Here is a 5,266-nt window from a genome sequence, read left to right as displayed (position 1 = left end):
CTGTTCTACCCCAAATTTCTTAGGAATAAAGTGGTCTAATTAGTGTTGAGTTTGGAGCCTGCAAATTTTATTCCTTGGTTGTGCTGTCAGTGGCTTTTGGTAGAGTGAGGTTTTTTGTCTTCTGAGGGTCAACTAAACATCATTACAGAAGAGGGTGGGGTGCAACAAACACCACCATGATATGGGTGGCCAACAGGCGATTGTTTGCATGACTCTCCCCTCACACACTTACCTCTCCCCATTTGTGCCCCCCCCATGCACGAACACGCACACACCTGCAGAAACCCCACACTCTTTCCCTCCTTGTCTGTGGGCTGAGTATTAAGCATGAAATTTGTCCTCAGTGCCCAGTCCTGATCCAGTCTTTATCCCCAATGTCAGGCTAACTGTGGACCAGGTGGTCCTACCCCCTGCAAGACTCCCCTACCTCCCTCCCTCACACACCTGCCTTTTTCCTTCCTTCCTCCCTCCTCACCATCAGAGAAATCACAGAGACACACACATCTGAAAGGAGGGACTTTTCACAACTTGGCTTTATTTGTTACATCACCATGCACATAGCCTGAGAGTGTAAGACTTGGTCTTGGTTTGGTTGATTATTTCCCTGGAGTCTCCTCTGTAAAGTGGTGGAACTCTCCACAGTCTCTTATTTCTGCTCTAGCCGCTTCTGGCTCTTATTTTTCTGCACTCTCTCCATCAGCTCGTGGTAACAGACAAATATGGTTGGTCTGAATGGTCTCTTACACCTTCTTGAATGATCAGTAGATGTCTTCCGGGATTCTTGGTGTGAACTGGCCTGAAGGCGTGGCTTTACCCATCTTGGCTTCCTCTGCATCTGGAGAGGAAATGCAGTAGCACAGAGGGCATTAATTTTGAGGTAAAGAATGGAGACTGGATGAGAACAGGGCTTCAAGAGAAGAGTAGCAGGCTGGGGAGGGTGTTTGGGTCAGGCAGAGGTAGGGTAGCTTTGGGGAAGGAGGAGTAGAAGGAGAAGAAAAGGAGGAGAATGACCTTGCTTCTGTCTCTGGACTTGGATAAACAAGGGATCTTCCTCTTCTTCCTTTCTTGGATGCTTGGGGATAAGTGTTCTGTATGTAGGGATAGTTGTTCTGCACCTGGGGGTACTTGTGTCAAGCTTAGAGTTAGTTGTTCTGAGCTTGGTTATGTACTTGAAGCCAGTTGTTCTGTGCTTGGCATTGGATGTTCTGCATCTATTTTAGGATCTTCTGTTTTCCCGGGCACCTCATCTGTGTTAAGCCAAGCGATGGTATACCCCAGCGCCTGACCTCCCTATATATACCCCTCCCCTGGACAATGGGGAGCCACACCCTTTGGCTTTATTGGTCATCAAGGTGCTCCTCTAGCCAATGGTAGCCCTGGGGTGGCTCAGACATCACAAAGCACCACTCCTGTCACTTCTGGGGGGTGGGGGGGCAATGATGAGGGGGAGGCCAAGATGCTCTGCATGGACAAAAGAGGTGTTTCTTCGATATGCCACAAAAATGTATCCCAAACTAACCTGAACCCCTTCCTTATCTTTCCAAGTTTAATTCAGGAGGCTCACATGTCAGAGAAAGGGTATCTCTTCCAAGCCATTTGCCAGGGCTACCACCATTCAGTGGTTCCTTCTGTTGTCTCATACCTTCAGCATCTTAGCATTTAGTAAATACATTTAGTAAAATTCATCTAGCATTTTATATGTCTTACCTAAAATCACTCCAAGATAATAGACCCATATTTAAGCCTCCGTGGAGATGTGAATCATCCTACATCCCTCATACACATTTCACTTACGTAAACTGTAGACCATCATTTCTAGGTGACTACCAGGCAACTCTCCTGAACCATCCCCTTTACCAATGTCCATATGGTTTCCCTTCATTTTCTGTCCTCTAGTCTGAAATCTTTGCCTTTAAACTGCCAAGATTTCAGTGAACAAACTTGTTCTCCTGGATATCCTAGTCCTGTTTCAAATCTGTTGGTCACGTTCTTCTCAGTGGATGTGATACTCAAACTTGGATTTTACCAGTAAATGTGGGGAGAGGCAGATATTCATATGCTGGAAGTTGTGCTGTGTGTTTTGTGTACAGAGAACTACAAACCAAGACAGGATTGCAACCAGGGAAGTGATAAGCTTAACCAAAAGTATGAGTGCCTTATGTGAAAAGCACTTCTCAACAAGAGTCTTCAGCCATCAGGTACTTTTCTCACATTATTTTACTATTGGCCATGTTAGCATCCTATATCCATCCATCTCCTGTGCCATCCTGGAACAATGGTGCTTACCTTATGGAAGGATACACGTGAAATTCATTTATTTTCTTATGAATTGCTATAGCAAGCTTACAACTTCTTGGAGGAGACACTTTGTGATCCAATCCTGTCCTTGCCATTTATCTAACTACATAAAGTTTCTCTCAGGTTTTTGGTGTTGTAGGGAAGGGTTGGTGGTGTTAGCCACAGACCTTATTTTCCTTATCTAATAAGAGGTTCAGCCTGCTTGTGGTTCTCACCTGAATGCAAAACCTTTCAGCTTAACATGTCTTCCCTGGGTTTCTTATGACTCACTCACTTCCTGATGGCCACTGGTTGTATCACACCTATGAAGCATTGATACATTGTATTACTTCATATTAATAGGCATAACAAAACGTACTATAAACAAACTAAAAGAAAACTGTTAACATATTTGCATCATATGTACAGTCATCAAGACAGTATGTTTGCAATCACAGATTACAAAACCAATATCACTAGTAGGCAAAATCTCTTTAAAAATGGTTGGACAAAGGATCAAAAGTGTGATAGCAAAATGGGAAAAAAGCACGGACAAAAAATTCACAAAAATGGCATAAAACCAGACCTTAATCATTTGAAAAAAAATTAACCTCTGTTAAAGTAAGAAGAATGTAAATTAATTCTACTCTGAGAAATGAAAACTAACTCAAAATTAACACAAATTTTAGAATAATTAAGGATAATAAAACAATTAGTATATCTGTATTCTATATGTTGAAAAAGTTAGACAGATACATGGAAGATTTAAAAGGGTCATGTAGAATTTATAAAGATGAAAACTGTATTGTCCGGGATGACAAATACATTGGATGAGAGTAACAACAGAGTTAACATAGCAGAAAAAAGGTTTGTGTGCATGAAAACATAACACTTGAAGCCATCGATAATGAAAAAGATAGTGGGTAACCCACCAGAACCAAGAACATCTCATCAAAGTAATGCCGGAATCCTTTAATAAAGAGACATTTTGGAGAAAAGCCCAAATGTTTGAAGAAAGAAAATGCCTCAGCAAAAGCCAGAAGGGCCCACATTTGCTGAGAGAACCATTTTGAAACCAACAGAGGAGAGAAGGGCCAGCAGACGCCACCATGTGCCTTCACATGTGACAGAGAATCCCTGGACACAACAGGCCTTTCATCAGTAAAAGTATTTTCTTCGTGATGCCTTAGTTTAGACATTTTCATGGCCTTAGAATTGTAACTTATAATTGAATAAACCCCCTTTGTAAAAACCAATCTATTTCTGGTGTACTGCATCTGGCAGATTTAGCAATCTGAAACAGGTAGGAACATTAAGTATTATTAACATGTCAATTCTCTCCAAATCAATCTATTGATCGCATTACACATGGGAGCATAATCCCACAATCCCATTCCAAATCCTAACAGACTTTATTGTAGAAGTTAACAAGCTGATTCTATAATTCAAATGGAAATCTGAAAGGTATATAAGAGTCAAAACAACCTTGAAAATAGGATGACTATCATTTCTTAGATTTGAGACATTATTATAAAAGTACAGTCATCAAGACAGTATGTTATTTGTGTAAATAAAGAAAAATAGATGAATGCTCTCCCCTTCCTTTTCTGCTTAGAGTGGTGGAAAAGGTTCCTGAAGAAAAATATGCACAATGAGAAAAATGAATCTGACCTTCCTTCCTATTGTGACACAGGTTAAGGCTCAATGTTCGACAATGATTAGAGTAAGTGATCTGAAGTGCTAAGGAAACTCTCACTGGAAAGATAGAGGAAAAGGTACAAAACATTTAACAAAACCTTAGAAGACAAGCAAAACCCAAGTCTGGTGACCAATTCTGCACACAGATCCAGTTGAGACCTTCTCCCACATTCTCTCCTGTACCCTAGAGAAAAGACAGTTTTCAAATCGCAGCTCCCTAGAAAGGAAAACAAATCCCCAAGAAGGGGAGATGGAAGTCAAGGAGAATTCATCTGAAATACATTTACAAAAATAGATGGACTGGTCACAGCCGTCCAATTTAACCATGACCAGGATAAAACAGAAAAAATGTTAAGGCACCAATGCAAAGAATCAGTAAACCTGCGTGTAGAAGAGGAATGGGAAAAAATAACAAGCAAAACAGATAAAGATTTTATTATAAAGGAAATAAACGAAGCTATCCAGAAAGTTTAATACTTTATTGCTTAAATAGAATGTAACTTACTACAATAAGAGCTCAACAGAGGTGATAAAAATGAAAGTTGAAATAAAAAGGAAGAGTGCAAACCAAGGAAAAAAATTGAGGAAGAAAACAACATCATCACCGACCTACTACACTCTTTAGAAATATCAAATACCCAAGAAGTCACAAATAAAAAATAAATATAACTGTTATTCCAACAATTGGAACTATATTTAAAGGGATTATTAAAAAAAAATAAAAACTTCTTAGATTGAGGAAAAGTCTCAAAGTGTCAACAGATCAGAATCTCAGACTGCACATAAAAAAAACTGATACAAAATGCCCCATAGTGAGACATATTCTGGTGGTGTTATTTAATTTCAAGGACGAAAAGAGAATTCTTTAAGCATTCAAGTAGGGAAAGTAAAAGGAAATCAAGAGTGGCCTAAAAGATCTCCAAAGCAAGATTCATCTGAAAAAAGACCAAAGTCTACACAATGTTAAAAATAAAGTGCAACTCAAAAATATTTACAAAGCAGTGGCAAGTATTGCTAATTTTCCATGAATACTTACAGTCCCCCACTTACATACTAATAGAATTTTAGTTGGGCCCATTGGCATAAAATTAAACTAGACATTTGCCACATTTCGTTGCAGCTGGGTATGACTATGAGACTAAGATTAAGTATTATCCAATGACATGTGAGCAGAAATTATTGGGTTCATTTGAGATTATACACTTCAAGTCATGGAAAGTGTCCCCTAATTTTACTTTTTCCCCTTCCTACTGGCTTAAATACAATATGATATTGGATCCTTAAGTAGCCA

General features: G+C 39.5%; 1 long non-coding RNA gene across 1 annotated transcript; it reads right to left on the bottom strand.

The window, feature by feature from the left end:
• Nucleotides 1–515: 515 nt before the first annotated feature.
• Nucleotides 516–1,322, bottom strand: LOC143670557 (uncharacterized). The gene is made up of 2 exons (XR_013169400.1): nt 1,012–1,322; nt 516–835 (listed from the first exon to the last, which is right to left on the bottom strand). It is a non-coding gene; the product is annotated as an uncharacterized LOC143670557 (long non-coding RNA).
• Between the last annotated feature and the right edge of the window lie 3,944 nt (nt 1,323–5,266).

This window comes from Tamandua tetradactyla, chromosome X (genome assembly GCF_023851605.1).
Source record: "Tamandua tetradactyla isolate mTamTet1 chromosome X, mTamTet1.pri, whole genome shotgun sequence".
Taxonomy (NCBI): Eukaryota; Metazoa; Chordata; class Mammalia; order Pilosa; family Myrmecophagidae; genus Tamandua; species Tamandua tetradactyla.
The sequence above is the reverse complement of the archived record's forward strand: the minus strand, read 5'-3'. Positions and strand labels throughout refer to the sequence as shown.